The sequence below is a fragment of the Athene cunicularia genome, assembly GCF_003259725.1.
Source record: "Athene cunicularia isolate RWA chromosome 3 unlocalized genomic scaffold, athCun1 chr3_part1, whole genome shotgun sequence".
Classification (NCBI taxonomy): Eukaryota; Metazoa; Chordata; class Aves; order Strigiformes; family Strigidae; genus Athene; species Athene cunicularia.
This window is the reverse complement of record NW_020799097.1, coordinates 78,065,065-78,085,479: the sequence shown is the minus strand read 5'-3', so window position 1 is coordinate 78,085,479 and position 20,415 is coordinate 78,065,065. Positions and strand designations below refer to the sequence as shown.

General features: G+C 40.8%; 1 long non-coding RNA gene across 1 annotated transcript; it reads right to left on the bottom strand.

Moving 5' to 3' along the window:
- Window positions 1-7,960: 7,960 nt before the first annotated feature.
- LOC113478593 lies at window positions 7,961-20,406 on the bottom strand. Its single transcript, XR_003398091.1, has 5 exons — window positions 20,236-20,406; window positions 11,458-11,542; window positions 10,684-10,726; window positions 8,366-8,418; window positions 7,961-8,067 (listed from the first exon to the last, which is right to left on the bottom strand). It is a non-coding gene; the product is annotated as an uncharacterized LOC113478593 (long non-coding RNA).
- Window positions 20,407-20,415: the final 9 nt, after the last annotated feature.

Below are 20,415 nucleotides of genomic sequence, written 5' to 3'. Positions count from 1 at the left end.
ATGTGAATCTGCCATTTTATGGACTATATAATCTCCACTTATTCAAATGTTGTATAATGAGAGTTATTTTGTATTATTTTGACTATTGGATTTGCCTGTTCCTTTCTTAACCCCGTTAGGTGTACAAATTAATAATCACAGCACTATACTAACAAAGCTTTTTTTTTTCTTCTGGAGAGGAAAAAAAAAATGTGTATCTGATTGGCCACCTGGCTTTCTCTGCGTTTTGCTTTATAACTCATTGTTCTTCCAGTTTTATGTTGCACTGGATAATTCATATTTTGACCTTTGTTAACACCTGACATTTGATTTTGTTAACGAGAAAGAAGATCATTAATGTTTGTGCTGTTACCTAACAATCTGTGCAAGTTAATGTTTAATATTAATTTTAAGGTTGCATTAAGAAAGCAGTAAGAAAACTTCCTTTTGTTTCATTAAATCTCAAGAAGATTCCATTTCTATAAGTACTTTGAAGGGTGAAAAATGCTCATCACTCTAGTCAGATAACCATTCTGAAATGAAATTGCTGTCTTCTATACTTGTGTGCACTTGTCCTAACAACTGCATTTAATGGGGAGAATTATGGCCTTCCATTCATAATTACTACTGAAAAAGCCCCATTATGTGCAAAGCAACAATTATTATTAAAGAATTTTACTCAGTAAGTGAGCAATAGACACAGCCCACAGCAATGTTACCTGACCAGTCCATCACTGTTCCAGCTCTCCCAGCCCAGGAACCTGGGATGAAGGAAAGATTAACAGGTTCAGCTCTCAGAGAAAACTCTTCCTGACATGGCCCTGGTACATCATGGGTGTAGTGAAAAAGAAGAATTGAGCTCTTCAGTGGCCGTGCCCCTCACACCCCTTCCAACCCCAAAGCTCCCCCCCTTCAGTGGAAGAGCTGGTGGATTTGGCCCATACTAAGCTGTAAAAGGAAAAAAGTCACTGAGTACTACATACACCATGAGAGTATCGAGGCCAGCCTAAGACTGGTTTGGTCATATTGACCTTTTATTGTTTATTTTTCCTTTGCATTACCTTAATTAGGAAATAAAGAAAATATATTATCTAAACACACACACAAAAGTTCACTGTGCATACTTCTTACTAGCATTAACTTTGCAGCAGATAAAGATTTCTTTTTTATTATATTTTATTTCATTTCTTTTTTCATCCCATTCTTTTCCATTCCATTTCATTTAAAATACTTCCCGATCACTTTATAATACTTTTACTTTAAGCTGAGAAAAATGATATATTCACCAGATTTAGGATATTCTAATAACACATCATCATTCCTGACTTCAAAGGATTTAAGACCTTTAAAAATTTCTGGCTGCTTATCACAGGAGGGTACAAAACTCTCTGGAAGGAGAACATCAGCTCCTCTGGGGACAGATTATCAGGGCAGTTACAACCTTGTCCAGCATGTCAATGAACTTCTTGTCCTTTTTTTTTTTTTTTTCCTATAGCTGTGTAAATCTGTGTAGGCAGTGATATAAAGGGGCAGTTGGGTTATTTGTTTCTCAGCAATTAAGTAAAAAACTTATCTTGCATGTTTATAGAGATAAGACTAATAAACTGTGGATAGTTTTGAGGACTTGCAACAAATTCATATGATTTTGACCCCTGTATCAGGAGTGCTGGCAATGAAACAACTCCTGTCCCTGTACTGTTTGCTGTCAGAAAATGCTGAGCAAGACATCTATCTCAATGGAACGGGGTGCAGTGACTCCCTGATCAGCTGTGTAAGCTGGAGAACCAAAGGGTGAATTTATCACCACCTAGATATGATCCTGTGCTAATGATTTTGGCCACAGTCTGTTTCCTCTGCACAACATCACACTATCAGGCGGATGCACCAGCTTGGGTTAGCACTAGTTATAGTGTCTTTCCACAGACCTCCATTACTCAGTGTAAATGACGCTGGAATCAAGCAATGGCATACTGTGGATATGATAAGAAGAAGCCTAAAAGCTCTGGAAACATCTGCATAGCAGGGCTGTCTAACATGTAAATTGCAGAAGCTTGAGTTTGCCTCAGGTAGACTAGAAAGAAACTACCTGCATTTTACCAGAAGTTTGTTGAAGGCAACACACTACTAGAAAATGTTTCCATTGGAAAAGTTGTTGGTTTTCAAATAAAATTTGTTTCATCAAACAATCTCTGATAGCTTCCAGGAGTTACCCAGCTGCTCTGTCAATGTACCAGACAGGCACCCACTTCTTCATGCACACAGCATACTCAAGATCCTTGAAGCTTGTTTTCTCACTCCCAGATAGCTCCTTAGTACAGATGTACTAATACTCTTTACAATGCACCGCCTCATAGTACATAGTACATAGTACAACTGCTACTCCCCTGCACTTCATTGAGAGGCTCCTACCTCAGTGCAGTAGCATAAGGAGCTGTAGCCAACCCCTCAAACAGAGTAGATGCTAACTGATTGCAGAGTATGAAGAAGCATGTGCTAGGATTACTTTGGGCAAAGCGTTTTGACCTAGAGTAGAAAATTTCTATTACTCTTCATTTGAGCTGTTTTCCTCTCCCAGCCACACAGTGGTGAGAGACCATCTGGGGAACGTGGTGATTCCTTCAGACTGACATACACGTAAGGCTGTAAAATGGAAGCAGCTGCATCAAGAGCTATAGAGATGCCAGGGTAAATAATAACTGGCGAAGTCAACAGCTTGATGTACCTGAGCCATGAGTAGACTCTGTGTGACTTTTGCTTATCCACAACTCCATGATCACATAGCCAGGGGCTGGAGCGGGTCTGGAGTGCTGACTCCCATGTCCCACAAAAGCAGGGGAACACCACACTGCATTGAAAGCTGTCAGGGAAGGTTTTGCTGGGAAATGCTAGGTCATCATTACTTTTCATAGGGATTCCCTTGCTCCAACAAAACATTCACACCTAACTTTTTTTAGGGAAAGTTTCTCAGCTACAAAATGAAACTTTTAATGGGGAAAGATGGAGAGAGACTAGCCCATCTCAAACAGGCTAATAACTGGGGCATCCAAGGTACAGAGCCTGGAATAAGAATATAGGGAAAATCAGAAACAAAGGAGTTAAATACAGCCCTCCTATTACCTGGGTGTGTGGGAGCACTGCACGGTAATTTATTGATTATTTTGGAAAGCTCTGAAGTCTTTGTTTCATCTCATGGCAGAGAGGGAAAAGTCAAAACTTGAAGGGCAGAACAGCTAAAAATAACTACACTGAAAAGAGCTACAAAGGTGTAGGTGGGGGTGTAATGTTTGTAAAACACTGTAATCAAAATATTTTAGCAGATAGCATTTGCAGACAATTCACTTTAAAGCTGCTATGTGTGGCACCCATATAGATAGCACTTCTTTCCTCCCACACATGATCCTCGTTGGATTTTGAGAAATAAAACTGATACACACCTATTAGGATCCTTTTCCTCTTGCCATGCTCACCCCAAAACCTTATGGAGCCTGATCCCTAACCTGAACAAAAACCCGGGAGCTTCTCTGACGTCTTTGCGCCATCTACTGTCTTCCACAGATCTTAGCATTCAAATCACAGATTTTCTTGATTGCACAGAACACTGATTAAATGTTTGCACAGAAATATTGATCATAATTATATGGTCTTGTTCCTGAGAGGTAACAGTCGCTCAGAACACTAACTCACTTTTTTTTACTGTTTTTTTTCCCTGCTATCATCACCATCAGACTGACCTCCACCAGGTCATAGGCTATTCAGGATTTCTCCAAGTTATTTTCAAATGCTTTAATAAGTCACCTCCCTTTGGTTTTAAACTGTTCCAATGCTTAATTAGTCCAGCTTCAAAAAAAGTATTTCTTGTTTCTAATTAATTTTATCCTCAAATAATGTACTGTTTTTCCTCTGGGATGGAAAGGGGTCTTTAGGAAGCCAACACAATGAAAAGATAATATTCTTTGTCTTTCCACAAAGACAGCCTACAGAGTAGTCTGTGCATTCCCAGGCTACTTCCTGGATGTGAAACGATATATAATTAAACACCTTCCTCAGAGCTGAAGAAAGGACCAGTGTCTAAAAATGTCACCTCCAGCTGCTGGATACCAAATGCTTTGTGAGAGAAAGGCTCCTTGCCTGAAGGCTGGAGATGGTCAGCTGAAACCCCCTTCTGAGCCCAATCAATATACAGTGAAAGGAAGCTTGAGACTATCAAAAACATTACATTTCCAGATCTGCCAGCTTAATAATTGTCTAAGATATTGGATATTGGGTTAAGGTAACATGGCCTTGACAATAACTAATTTACTTTTAAAACTACAGACCACTTAGACTTCGATGAAGATAAGAAAATGCTTCTCCAGTCTGAGCTAATATACTTGATACTTCAACAAAAACATTATCTTAAATTCATTGTTTCTTGGGGGGAAAAAAAAAAAAAAAAAAAAAAAAAAAAAGTAAAGCTGTTACTCTGCAGTTTCATGTAACAAAAATCAGCCATTAAAACAGCTATAGGGGAGAGAGCAAAAGTGCAGCTAGGTGAAATGCATTTCTGACAGTAACTAATACTGGATACTAAAGGAAATAATATATGTAATGACACAGACAGAGAGTAATCCTTTTTCCTGTTTATACACCCTTTCTTCAGCAATTAGCAGCTGTGAATTCCTGAGGTGATAGATGCACTCCAGCTACATTTAACAGCCAGTGGTGAACCGATATTTCACGATTTTTTCTAATCTTTTGCCTAACTGTGTGAACTTTAGTCTCCAAAGAAATCTGTAGCAATGAGTTCCTCAACTGAATTTAGCATTGTTCAAAAAGGATTTTTTCCTGTACTGCTTCTCCACTATCACAAACATGATAATATTCCAATCACCATATAAAGACTTCTGGGCAAAAAGGTAGCTAGAAACTCAACTTCATAATCTAAAAACCCACAAAGAAAAGAATCCCTTGAAAATAAAATATATGACTTTTAGAAATATCTTTTTAAAAGGCAAAAACTCATTAATTTTTCCTTGATAAATTGTCTCTATCATGAATTTGTAAGTCTAAAGGGTCAGAGGAGGAACATGCTACCAGCAGGTCATGACTAAAGAGACGAAAAAAGCCACCTTCTCCCTGGGCTCACCATATGCTGCTCAGCCTTCTTAAGGATAGAACCAATAGTTATTTACACCTTAAGTGCTAGTATGTGTGGTTTTGCTTTGTGGATTCATACCAGAGATTAAAAACTTACCTTAAAAGTGTGTGTGATCTAATGCTTTTTAGATATTGAGAGTCTTAAAGTGTACTATGCACAACTTACTAACTGTATTTTATATACCAAAATACACACATATATGTGTATTGATATATGCATATAGATATAATTCAGTTAAATTTTTCCTTTTAATTAGGCAATTCTGAAACTATTCTAAATGGGATATCATTCAATGCCCATTACCACAAATAAAACTCAATCAATTTAAGGTTAATAGGAAAATTCTATTTCCCTAAAAAGCTAGCTAAAATAATTCTAAAGATTTTCTTGCTCTTACCCCTGATTTGTGATTACATATTTTAAATGCTGGCCTCCTACACTTGAACACAATACACAAATTGTTTTTCCTGCAACGTAATGGTGCAAAATTGCCTTGATTGGTGCCTAAAGGGGAATTCATACAGCATATATAAATGTATTTCCATGCTGGTAAGATCGGACAGATCTCTGATCTACAATTTGCACAGTTCCAAAAAATGTTACCCCAACACAGCACTGGTTGAAAATATTTGTTGGAACATATTTTATTAGAATATGCTGTTTCTGGCAAAACAATTTTGTATGATCTTTTATTTTTTATAAAATCAGTTATATATGAAAGATGTTCATCACATCAAACTCAAAATAGACTATTTAGGATTGACTCCTTTCTGGAATATTGTCCTGACTCCCTCCTTTCATATTGTTTAAACTCACTGATATTTCATTAAACTAACATATTATGTGAAATATTTTACATTTTCACAGGCAGCTTAACTCTGCCACTTCCTACCTTTAGGCTACTTAACTTCCCAGCTTTATTCAGGTAATATACATCGAAGTATGGCTACAAATAGTGTGACAGTTTAGTTTAATACAGTCTATTTGGTTCTTCACCCCTGACAGAATTTACCATGCCCTTGTCACTTGATAAATGGTTGGCAACTTCAGTCCATTTAGCTTTTTGTCCACTTAGTTCTCTCCAGACGTGGTGCAATCTGGTACAGTGCCATTAGATGTCACTCTGGACCATGCAAAAGAAGATCAAAGCGTGAACTAGCATCTTCCCATCAGCAAACAATAACCCCAGCTAGAAAACAGAAGATAAGTCTTTCAAGACTGTACCTTACCTATGTGCCCTCTCCAGTATGTACACCTTGGCCTCCATGCTCCTCTGGGGCTACTGGCTGTGCTGACACAGCAGCACATGCTGGAAAGCATGTCAGGCACCATAGAGCAAAAACTTGGTCCTGTCCTTCCATTTCATGAAGGAACAATTTCTAAGATGCATAGTTTTCAATCACACTGAGACACCATGAAGAAACACAGCTATAGGGTGCCTCTGGGATGGCCGAAGGGCACTGATGAGCACAGTGTCTGAGCTTAGAGCAAATAATCCAGCAAATGAGAAGCTTACTGGATTGGATCTGAAGCCAACTGACTAATCATTCTGTTCCTGCATTGCTTCTTATGGGTTCTGCCTCCTTTAGTCTTTTTGGTTGGTTGGTTGGTTGGTTGGTTGGTTGGTTGGTTGGTTGATTGGTTGGTTGGTTGGTTGGTTTGTTTGTAGTTTCCTCCTGACTGAGTTGTTCCCAGCATTTCATCAGTTTGTTGCGACTTCCCCAGGGGAAGGGGGGAGTGATGGTAACTTTGATCTTGGGGAAAGAGATAGCAGTGGTAAGGTGAGGCACTCCCACATCTGTTTTCTGGATTCTGCTGATCCTGAATCCTGGGAGAAAAAAAAAACAAAAGAACAAAAAAAACACACCACGTACTGACTTCTTGTGGCAGCAGGATCAGAGTCTAACTGCACTTACGGAGTTTATTATATTTCCAACCTTCCAGCCCAGGGCATCATGGCATTTTATGCATAAACTGCAGGGAGCAGAACTGCCATGTCAAAACAGGCCAAATTTTAAAAGTCCCCAGATTTCCTGCTGACATAACTGTATTGCACACAATAGCTGTGGAGTTTTCAGCACATCCTGGAATTTCAATCAAAGGGAAAAGTCCTGCTTGTGGTAAGACTTTTGCCCATTGCCACATAGTTCCACTAATTCTAAGCAGCTCACAAATAGCTGAAGGTGGGGCATCTTTGAAGTACCTTGTAATCTGATCACATTTCTGTCTTTTTAAGAAGAGTACCTCATATGTTGCAGCAAGACAGGGTTGGATTAATTTAAAAGGAAATGAAATAAAGGATTATAAAACCCCAGGTGTTATTAAAGGTTCTGCTTTCTGATAGCAGAGGTTTTATAACCTCTCAGAAACCACACTGCATACACACACACAGGTGGAAAGCCAAAAGAACAGGGGTTGTGGGTATAAGCCCTGACAGTCATGTAAGTAAAATTCACTTTGAATCAAGTGAGAAGCATAACACTGTCATGCTGAGAGCTCACATATCAGAAATAACAGCCTTCATTGGAGAACTTAGCCAAGAAAACAGTTACATAGGGAAGCAATTCTTATCCCTCCTCCAAAGATGGATACCCAGAGCACAAGTTCCTGGGGGTCACATCACCTGGCTACAAAAAATACTGAAGTGTTCCAAGTCCAGCATGGTGCATAAATATTGACTTGATACCAGAATCAGGTGGGAAATGTTCTTTGGGGTAGGAGTAAAGCATTTCAAACTGAGGTGGCTCATTTTCCAGCAGGAAATCAATGCCTTTCAACTTCTGACTGTCACCATCACCTTCATCATTACAAGGGGCAAGCTTCTGCTCTGCATGATGGAAAAAAGATGGCTGAGGTTGAACAGAACAGCTGTTCTCCAGAAAACCTCTGTATGATTCCACTGGTGTCTCTGAAGGCTCTGAGGGTTTGTCTGAGACAGTTGTCTTCTCAGCCTGCAAGACAGTGAAGCATGTCTTTTTGTCCCACCTTCATTCTCTTCATCAATGTTAAAAAGGGAAGTGAGCATCTCCTCCTCCATTAGACCCTCTTAAATCTCATCTTCTTTCCTCATTTTCCCACATTCATGCAGAGGACAACCAGAATCTCAACCCAAATCTCTGTTATAGGATAGCAAAGCAAAGCCTGCAATCTCCTCTGCATTTCACCTTATGTGGTGGAGAGGAGACAACACCATTAATTTCAACATTGCTTACAGAGGACTATAAATAGATGAAGACTTACTATTGCTACCTTAATTTGATGTCCTGGGAGGGGTGGATTACTCTCTCCTAGCCAGGATGGATCTGCAATGAAATATGCTGATTAGCAAACAGAAAATGTACACAAAGCAAATCTAGCCTTCCAAATTTTCTCTAGGAAGAGCTTTACAGGATTTACATAAGAATTTGCTTGTAGGGAAGGAGATTTGAGCATCTAATTTAAAACATCCTGTTCTGTGAAGATGAAATATTTCTTTGGGTGCCCACACATACGGAGATGCTTTGGTTTTTTGCAAGTGTTTCTGTGTTTGTCCTTAATCTGTACTGCAGCTGTTGCATCAGAGTTATTTTACAGGTATTAAAAACATTCAGCAGGGTAGCTGCTAGCTAAGGTTTCAGACTCTTGATAACAGACGGCAGATGTTCTTCCTGTAGCAACGAGAATAGCAGCTGCCTCTGTTTTGGAAGAGAGATTGGAGAAAACTTGATCCTCACTGATGTTTGGAGAGCACTGGTCTTAGGGCTTCTGGCATACCTAGCAAGGTTTAAAAAAGCACTAATGTCTCACTTAAGGTCAGAAGAATAGGTCAAGAAAGATTTGCCTTACTGCTAATGTGAGTCTGGACACTAACTTCTCCACCTTTGCAAGGCAAATTCTGGGTAAGGATTTCTACCACATATCTACTCTGTTGAGAAAGAGCTTTTGAAGAACTACATCTATACAGAAGAGAGGAAATTTATCAGTGCTGCAGGGAAGAGGAATATGGGAAGCAGGAATGGAAATTACCTGATAGATAATTTCAGCTCAGTAAAAGGGAAGAAAAGAGTCTGTGGTACTTGATCCTACATTACTCAAGCCGCTGCAGAAGGTATGGATGTGAAAGCACTATGGTGTCCCTCAGGCAGGCTTGCACAATCCTCTCAGGGGACGCCCAAGCCATGGCATGGGGCCATGAGCTAGCACCACAATTAGAGCACGGATGTGCTAGGGCAGTGCTGAGGCACAGACAAGCTCAGGGATGCCAATACGATGACACACAGTCCTGCTAGGACCTGAAGGAGTATCTCTGGACACATACTGCACTGATGTAGTAGCTCGCTCCAGAAATCCAAAATGGCACAGTGCTCCCATGGTCAGTGAGAACAGAAATAGCAGCAGTCTCTCCTGAGAGTGAAGAATGTCAGATCTGAGAGATGAAGAGCAAACATGTGCAGATAGGATCAGGACAAGCCATCAAATCCAAACATGACCTCAATAATTTTTGGAGGTTCAGTTAACCCCTTAAGTGACTTATTATTTCCTCTATTTCTCTCCATGTCATTCAAGATTCCTGATGGTGTTATTGATTTTTTTTTTCTATAATCATTCTTAAATATCTAGCCGTGCCAACACTTTCAAACAGACGCTGCATCTTCAAATGCCTTCTCCAAGCTCCAGGTTAATTTCATGTAGTGGACAAGCCAGTCAGGCAAAGTTTTAACTGAGATCCAGAAATGCTTGCCCCTCACTGACCTAGAAGTCATGCTTACACTGTGGCAGTGCTATACTTTTCTGGTTCTCACACCAATACAATTGGCAGTAACTGTGTACCAGTGCATCCTGTTCTACAGTGTTGCATAAACATAATAATTACAAAAGCACCCACCTGAGGCGTAAATGCTTCTCTGAAATTCCTTTGACAACTCTTTGGCATTGGCATTTCAGAGAGCACATGTGCCCACAACACCAAAGCATAATTATCAGTCAGTGGAACAAGAGCACTAGAAATTCCTGCAGTTGTGCTGTACCCACTCCCAAAGGCAGCATGTCTGTTGTACAGAAAACCTATAATCAATCACAGGAGACCGTTTTACAGCCAATAAGTCAAGCTCAGACCAAGCTTAATTCCCTGGACAATTTTCAAGCTGGATTCAGGTATGCTCAAAGTAGACCTGGCTCTATACCTCTAATAGACATATTTAGGGATGTAGGGAGTACTGAGTCATTACCAGGCAAAATTATCTAGCAGTGCCATTACTGAAATACACTCTAGTGTTACCTGTGCTTCCTCAGGAATTAGAGAGTGGCATCCTTTGGGAGAATTTCTCTGCTGTCTCAATCTCGAAGCAGATTTAACCCAGCACCATCTTGACACAGGCCTCTGTCAATTCTGCCAGCTCCTCTACCCCTGTCCATCCAAGCAAGCCCTCCACAATACCTCTGAAGCTGAGTATAAGAATATTCAGCAGGAGGTGAGACTCAAAATGCTTGGTTTATAGCCTGGCACTGGTGGTAAGAGTACCTGGTATCACTGCAACCAAAAGGACAGCAAGACAAGTAAGAGAGGCCTTGTATGCTCACATTCTTACCTCAGAAAGACATGTGGAAAGCAAATGAGGCCATGTGGGTCTCCTGTGGTGAGGGATGAAATGTTTTGTACAGTAGTATGTACAAAACATAGTAGTATGTGTTTCATACAATACCAAATCTTTTCATGTGCAATTAACTGTGTTATATGTCTTTCTGCAATCAAATTATGATTAAGGATAACTTGGGTATGGGTTGCTGATATTAATTTCTAAAACTTTAAGTTATTTTAAGAGCCCGGTATTTTATAAAAAGCTCTAGTAACAATTTCCTGTCCCCTGTCTTTCCCAGGTGTTCACATGGCAACGTGCTCTGAAATCAAACTAGTCTATTAAAAATCCACTTACAAACATAGCCAAGGAATCTTCATAGGTGCCTGACAATAAACACAAATTTGCTCAAGAGGAATAAGCTGTAGAGAGGATGACATGGCAAAGTTGGGGCAGTCTATTCACACCAAAAAAAATGTGAACAGAAATGTTAAACAAGGCACAAACTCCACAGCCTCAGTAGCAGAGGAATTAGAGATCAGCTACTCATCTCCCATTCATCTTCCCCATCCTGGAATGTGCAATATGTGTTTTAGCCCATCCCATTGCTGAGCACACAGTTAGTGTCTCAGCATGCTTGTAAGTTTTCTATTTGTTTTTCCACAGCTCACTAATTACTTATAACTGCCCCTGATCACCACACTGCTGCAAAGACCATACATGCGAATGGCAAAGCATGCAAAACACTAACTATTGGTACCAATACACAACTGGAGTTTTACAAACCTGCTGCTGTTGCATAACATGCTGAAAATACAGTCTCACAGAATAAGCACCATCTTCCTGCCAGCACAGCTCTTCTGCAATATGCCTAAGAGAAAAGAACCATTGGCTGTAAAGTAATTCAGTTTTATTCAGTAGCTAGTTTAGTTAACCTTTACAGGAAAAAACGAAATGAAAAATAAATAAATATCACTGGTTTAGTTTGCCATTGCTCATTTTAGACATGAAAAAATGAAGCAAAGACTTTGTTGATGAGAAGTTTTCCGTATTGCTCCACTGATGCATTTAGCAATACTGCAGTGGTGTGATGTACACCAGTAAATTTTGCCAACTTATAATGCTGAAGTAATCTCTGCTATGGTTTTATCACTGCCCTGGCTATGGGGCCCAGACAGGCCTCAGCTTTGCAAAATAGAGACACAATTGAAGCTCTGTGATTAATTCGTTCAGGGTACTCAGCAGGAAAGCACACTCCCCAAGGCATGTTTTGCGTATGTCTGCTCCTTCTTATAAACAGAGGCAAAATAATGGTTGAAACACAGGATTCAGTATATGAGTTTTCATACACTTCCGTCCTAGCAAAAGGAAAGGATTTAACGTTATTGGAATGAAACAAGGAATTTGATAAGGCTTCTTTTCCCATCTCAGACGTTGCTGACATCAACATGCTTCTGTAGGATATACACATCTGAACTTTCTAAAAGAAGTCATTTAAGTGAAAACATTTCCCAGTCGCTGCAGTGCTCAGTGTGATTTTTATACAGCATCATATAAAACTTATTACCTTACAAAACTCACAAAAATATTCCCACTAACCATTCAGGTCAGTGGAACAAACTGGATCTGCCCCATTTCATCTTCCCTAGAAAAAAGAATGCATTTTAAAACATACCAAATAAAATCACAGTCCTCACATGTCAGCAGGTTGTAGGCTTGCTTCTTCTGCTTTTTAATTAAAGAATTCAAAAGGAGCAGGCCTATAAGCATCCAGCAAGCTAAGGGTGCATTATCTGAATGTATTCAATGCCTGTTAGTCAATAAAAATACATTACCATGCCATCCTCCGCATTGCAGTCTAACCCCCACTACCTGCACAGATCACCAATGCAAATAAATACAAACACCAGAGAATTAGCATGCTGTGAAACTGTAAGATGAATTCCTCTTTATTTCCATGTTCCTCTTGGATATCCTTAAGCTAACTATTTTTAACAAAAGATATTTTGTTCTGAATGCCCTGACCCAGAATTTCCAGAAGTATTTGGCAAGATTAAAATTAGTGGGTCTTCAGGTTTCAGTTTAGCAAGTTACTAAAGTATGTGCCTAACTTTAAGCATAGAAGTATTTAACTTCAGTGGGACCACTCACCTATTTAGAGCTAGGTTAGTATTTATATATCTTGCTGAAAAGCTTTGGGACTTTACAACCATATGTCCTGAAAACTTTTGCCATTCTTAACTAAGCTTGTCAATACATCACCATGAAAGGACCCTTTTTTCTCCCTCTTTTTTTCTGGCATTGTGTTTTATTCTCATTGGAAAAACTATTTGAGGTTCTTTTGTACCAACTGAACTTTAAGCTACATCCATCCAGGTAAAAAGGCAGTGCCCTTCCTTCATAAAACCTCAGAGTGGAATCCTGCAGTAGGGCAGGAGGAATACTTTATGCTCTGGAACTGCACACTGGCATGTGTAGGGCTGGAGCACTTTCCCTATGAGGACAGGCTGAGAGAATTGGGATTGTTCAGCCTGGAGAAGAGAAGGCTCTGGGGAGACCTTATAGCGGCCTCCCAGTACCTAAAGGGGGCTACAGGAAAGGTGGAGAGGGAGTGTAGTGATAGGACATGGGGTAATAGTTTTAAACTGAAAGAGGGCAGATTTAGATTAGATGTAAGGAAGAAATTCTTTACTCTGAGGGTAATGAGGCACTGGAACAAGTTGCTCATGGAAGTGGTGGATGGTCCCTCCCTGGCAGTGTTCAAGTCCAGGCTGGACGGGGCTTTGAGCAACCTGGGCTAGTGGAAGATGTCCCTGCCTATGGCAGGGGGGGTGGAACTGGATTATCTTTAAGGTCCCTTCCAACCCAAACCATTCTATGATTGTATGATTCTATATAGCTTTTCCTGTTGGTAATATATTCCTTTTCCAAAGAATTAGGCTCAGACCTTACACATACTAGGGTTTGCTTTGTTTTTCAGAGAAATACGGAATTTTGAGAACAGACAGATGTTACACACACACATGCACACAAGGAGTGGTGAAAAGACAAATCCACATGTGAATGCTAGCTAAGAATTTGATGTGAAGCATACAGTGTGAAATATAAAGCAATGGAACAACAATTCTCTGATTGGTTGTTAAATTCTCTGATTTAAAGGCTTTGGATTCATTTCTTATTAATGCTGGACAAGTGAAAGAAGAAAATTGGGACCCCTTGGAGTACAGGAAAATAAAAATGACAAATTATTAAATCATCAAAACAGCAGAGACTGTGATCTCAAACATTTTTAGAAGACAGCTGTGTAATTCAAAAATATTTCCAATATTAGCAGAAAAACCCATAAATAAGCTGTGCGTGTAAGGAGAGCAGACCCTGGAATGAGAGTTTACAAATCACTTGGAATAATCTGGCATACAAACAGAAAAGGTGGTAGCTTGGATATGCAAACATGATCATCTATATTATAAAGCTGTTGAAGGGTAATAAAGGGAAAGCAATAATGAAGAACAAGGACTGAACTGGGAGGAGTGTCTGGAACTGTACTGCAATGTTGCTGCAATACACATTTAACATTAATGATCAGGAAGGAGGTTTTAAACAATATTGTAATGAAATCTCCAGGTGATGTGAACTAGCTAAGCATTATGAATTATAATGAGGGCAGAAAATTATTGTTGCAGAGTCAACAGAAATCAGGACAGGAAGAAAGAGAGGTTCTGCTGGGAAAAAAATGCAAGCTATAATTGGTGGGAGGAAATATGGAAAGGGGGGAGGATCTGAGAGAAAATTAGAGACTAATATCAGGATTGACTAGTAGTCAGTTGTAAAGGAAGGTATCACTTGATGTGGAGAAATAATCATTATGCTACTTGGCTTCAGATGTAACAGCATGATGCAGACTGTGTCCTGGCTTTGTGTGCCTGATTTCAGGAAAGCATTGACCTGCAAACTGTTCTTCGCAGAAGATGAGGTGAAAAGGGGCAATCAGCACCAAGTGAGCACAATCCAGCGCAATGTTACAAGTCACATTAGGGCAGGACTAGTGCCAGTGTGGACAAAACAGGCCTAGCCTGAAGAAGCAGCAGAATGCCCATGCTTCCATTTCCTCTTTGCCTGCCCAAGCAGCCAGCCTGGCTCCTTCCATCATAACAGAGATAAGGTTTTGCAGTGATGGAGAAGGACTGCTGACCCTCTTAGCAGCAAGTTACTTATAGCTCCTCTTCAAAAAGTGCCCTATTTGTATCTCTGTGAGACAGCCTTCTGGCCCAGCTCCTCCCTTTAGGTCTGTCCATCCCATGGCAGAAGCACCCAGCATCCGCATGTGGCATCTCATTCTTAGAGAAGCCACATGAAAAGCTTCCTTTATTTCCAAAGGAGTCTTACACCAGCTCTGTGTCCATGAACACGTGGAGGAGCAGCAACTCTCTGAGCGCTGGCCCCAGGCCAGCTCACCACATGTAACCCCCCAGACACCTCTGGTTACAATCTGCTGTAAACTTAGACCTCTTGCAGTTCAAATGATTTCTTTGTGCTTTGACTTCTTCCCTGTTAATTTAGGACGGCAATTCTTTCAAGATTCTTGGCAAGGAGCCATTATAGCCACATCAAATTGTATCACTTTTTTTCCATTCTCTATTAGGTTCCCACATCTCTCTTTTTAAATACTGATGCCCTTAACTCTGTTTTCTGGCTTAACTCTCTTAACGCTTCTGTTCCCAGACTCATCCTGGCTACTGTGTACCACTCCTTCTGCCTGCCTGGATTTCTGGTCCCCACCACTTTCTCCATTCTCCTACATATTCTGTGCTTCTTGAGTCCACATCAGTGCAACAGTTGCTCATGTGCCCCCCCCCCAGTTTGCCAATCTATCCAAACAATTATGGATATGCACACATTTTCACGTGGTCCAAAATATGGGCTTTTAGTTACAAAGATTTCAGTTGGAGGGCATAAACTGGGAAAAGAATGAGAACTTTAATGCTAAACTTGTAACAGTCCTCAGCAAAGCCTTCTCCCTCCCCTCTTCCTTGCAATCCCCACCATTGTGCTGAGAGGGATACAAGAGAATCAATCTGCAACCCTGGAAAAATAAACAGAAATAATCACAAAAACAGATGGACATCTCCTAATCCCTGGTAGCTGAAGGCAGGATTTTACTCATGTTTTTAGAATATTCCCCTTTCTAAAGACCTCCATCAATTCAAATCTGTTTTTGTCACAGAAGCATTATCTGTCAGATGTACTCTCACTTCCTTTTCCCTGTCCATTGCCATGTAAGATATCATTCGAAAATTATATCCTTTTTTTCTAATTCAAATAAAATTCTCTGCACTCTAGAAAGAGACCTTCCCACCAGTGATTTGTTTCTTTCTAATTAAATAAAGTAATCCTTGAGACATCAGCCCTTAAGAAGAATGTTTTCAGAGCAGCTGCTCTGCTAATTAAGACAAAATGCCTGGATGATGGCAATTTACTTACAGTCACCTCACAGAGGGACATACAATACTATGCATTCTCTGGCAAACGGTGCTAGCACAGATCTAACACCACCCAGTGTGGGCAACATAAGTGTTTAGTCCACTTACAAGATATTCTTAATGGTAGAACTTAACATTTAAAAAAAAAAATGGCAGAAGGCTTCAACCCTGTTCTGCCAAGCAGTGCCTCAGTTGCTCCACATGAAAGGATATGCTCAGCACACATCTTCCTGGGCATACGATGAACAAGAGCGACAGCTACAAGAACTGCACTTTGCCTTATCTTGAGTAGGATCATGGCTTGTGTTAGGCTTGGCTCAATCCACATGTGACTGCTCTGCATCCTCAAACTAACCTTATGAACATCTGCCAGATTGTCAACAGCTCAGAAAATTCCCTTAGGCAATATTTCTGCTTTAGACCCTCAGCGGGATCAATGGCAAGAGGCTTGTGGAGCTCTCAGGAACAACTGGACAACATAGGGGACAGAGAGGCTGGCTGGAAAAGTGAAGATGATGGTGCATGCACTGAGTTTCTGTCATGTTAAGAGATAGTCCTAAACAAACAGATTCTTTCTCAACTATTGCTACACATGCCAATGTCAGTACAGGCTAAAGACACAACTAAACACACACAGGTTGAAGCCTATGAGGAGAGACTTTATATCTCTTCACAAGGCAATGTTACCAAAAAACCCTCTGAATTATTTTTCACCACAAAACATAAGCAAATGCAGGAAGCAAACTGCAATTCAGCTCTTGAAGTTGCCTGGTATACCAAAGCATTTTGTGTACTCTGGACTTCACCCAAAGCAAACATTCAACAACTTTTCTTTATACACATCTGGAGGTCAATACAAATTGTCCTACCCTTAACGTTAGTCCCACACAAACTGGCTAATATGCATCCACAAAACAGGGAGTAAAGTAATTTCTGTGGTCACATGAATGATGCGGCTTCACTTTCAAGTCCTACCACAGATTTCCTGTTCGATCCTGTGTAAAAGGGTTAACCTCTTTGTACATCTCCATCTGCCAAACAGGGTAAATAACACCTGCCTCCTTTCTGGTAGTTTATGAGGCTCTGAGGGCATGTCTCTACCACAGGTGCAGGCACACCCAAGCTGGCTCCATATGAGGAGCACTAATTGTGTTCCTCATTTTTCTAGGGATTCAAATTAAAATGCCCAGTATTCAATTTACCAAGGTGCTGAGTGCTCAGAACTGCAACTGAAGTCAAAGGGAACACTGCTTGGAACAATAAAATGGATATATATTAACTGTATAATACTAAGTACACTGAAAAATCAGGCTAAAGGCATCTCCAATGGGCACCTAAAATGAGCAAGCATCTCTGAAATGAAACTCAGTGCCTCAGGTCCCCTCCTAGAAACCAGAACCAGCTTTATACCTTTTGGGATGCTGCAAAGCCATTATTCATTCATACCATAAGGCACTTAAAAGCTACAATGCCAAGTATATTTTTAAAAAGTAAAAGGAAATTCTATCGGCAGTGCACAGCTTAAACGATCTGCAGTAATTAAGGCATGGGCTGGAGCACGATGACAGAGGACATTCAGCCCACTGATCACCTATCATTCATTCTCTACATTTATTGAGGAATAGACCTGTAGAACAAGGTTATGTAGACAAATTGTTTTATTTCCTACTGGTTTTGTGTCTGATTTTGCAACTGTAACCACAACTTTTTCATAAAATTTAATTTACCTCAGGATCCATAGGTGGAAAACAGTAATCTTATTCCAACTCTGCATAAATCAATAATAATGTCTTTGAAATTAATGAAATTAAGGTAACCTAAGTGAAAAGTCAAACCTTAAGGCTCCTGAAAAGTGCAAGCTACATTTCAGCATCAGATTCAGTGTACTAAAGCTAGGCAGCAAAATGGGGTGTTACCTATAGACTGCTCCCTTTTTTAAGTTATTCATAAAGGCTAATTAAATTTTACAGAGCATCAATATCAAACATTATTCTCTATCAGTCATTAAGAATAGGAAAAGTTTTGTAAATCCCTACTAATTTGGGGGCAATTCACACCTTGTACTCTCTCCTCCAGAAATCAGACAACACAAGCTATTTGTTGAGTTATCTGAAAAGATTAAGTGACATCACAAGGGTTCTGGGGAAGAAAGTAATCAGTACAACCGAGGGGATAATCAGGAAGCTGATTAGAATAAAGATACTGCTGTGATATAGCCCATTTGGGATTTAATGTATGAAAAGATAAAAAGATGAAAGAAGAGGAAGAACAAAGAGCAAGGGATAAGAGCTCCTTGTAAAGGAAGGAGGAAAAGAAAGAAGGATATATGACCTTATATTATCTAATTCTCCTAGCAAGTATATACTAACTGGTATTTGTGTTGGTGACTTGTATTTGGTCATGTTAGAACATGGTTTGAATAAAGTAAGGAACTGCACCATATGTCTGTTTTAACAAGTGCCAAGCCAAGTGATTTACAAAAACGCTTCAGCTCCTCATACCTACAGTGGTATTTTGCAAGATTCTTGCCACATGCCACACACTGACGGTTGTTTGCCACCCTCCATCTGAGAGGTGACAGCATTTCATGCTGTCTTTTGTCAGCACCTTCCTGAGCATCTTAGTTTTGAACTCAGTTTTTCTTTTCACCTTGTAGATGAAGAGCTCAGTCATCCTGGCACTGAGGCATTGCTTTGTAACGGGTAGTTCAACGAGATGAATGGGGAAGGAAGAGCAGAGGCATATTTCTTGAAGAGAAAGAAAGAAAAAAAACATGCTGTAGATGACAGCATACATATCATACCTCATACACACTTCAACTACACATTGTAGTGCTGTGACTATCAGTACTTCCTGTTCTTGCAGTTTCATCTGCTGCTGGAGACATTTGTGAATATTTGTGCACAACTTGTCAGAATAGGACCTCTCTGGACCCCTTCTGACCTAGCTCAACTTTGCAGGGTAAATACTGTTCTCCAGTCTTCAAGCTACATGTTGAAACTGTTGAAAGTGACATGGTGAAAGCAAGGCCTAGTCCTGCTGGGACTATCAAATAAGGTGTTGCATGGGACTTAGTGAACCAATACATTAATAATTTGCCCCCCTCCAGCAGGTGCTGGATTTGACATTACTGCTTCTGACATTCCTACTGCTAAGGACTGTTAAAGGGAAAGCTAGGCTGGCTGAAGGCTCAGCACGGCAACAGCCACCCACACATAGTGTTGAAAGAAGGCTACTTGAACAACAGATGACAGAGCAACTGGTTCCCGCTCACCCAACTCATGTATCCCAGCACAAAGTCAAGTGGCATTCAAATTAAAGCACACTAGCTTTTAAACATACACCACAGGGTGAACAGAAGATAACCACGGACAGATGGGTTGTGTGTGTGTGCTCACTGCTTCATAGAGAATCATACACCCTTCCTGAAATTATTTTAATCTCTTGAGCATGGCACACAGTGATCTCAAGATCTATGGGATCCAAATGCTTCCTACTTCAGTGTAGGCAGCATCAAAAATTGTTCACAGATCGTTCAGGTTGGAAAAGACCCTTGGGATCATCGGGTCCAACCTTCAGCCCTGCCCTGCCCTACACCATATCCCCCAGCATCTCATCTAAATGACCCTTAAACACATCCAGGGATGGTGAGTCCACCACCTCCCTGGGCAGCCTATTCCACTGTCTGACTCCCTTAGCACTGTGCTCACCAGACTACTCTTGGTATTAGGGCTTCTTCTGCCCCTCTGCTTCACTATAGACACAATGGCTTTGCTGCCCGCTGGCCTCCTAAGAAGCTGCAAACACAGGCATTTCGTGGTAGCAACAACACCGTAGTCCTGGGTTTTCGTGACCAACTTGTGTTTTCAGGCCCCGTTTAAACCAAATCCTGAGCCCTTCAAATGACTTTCTGCCCCAGAGCCACACCTTGACCTCACAGCACAGGTCTGTGCCTTGCTTCCAAAGTGACGATCCACAATTCGGTACAAGAAAGCGAACTTCTGCGATTAGATCCCGGCTGGGCTGGTTTCTGGACAGCAAGACGAGGAGCGCCAGTGCCGTGCCTGTGCCGGACAGGACTCACCAGCACAGCGGGGAAGGGATGGCGTTACCCGCGCCGGGGTTTCCTGAGGGAGGCGTTGTGCCCGCCAGCGCTCCCTCCACCGCACCCTCTCATCATCCCCGCCTGCACGAGGCTGCAGCACGACGACGGGCCGGGGTTCCCTTCACCGCAGCGTCCCCGGCGATCGCTCCCCGCTGGCCG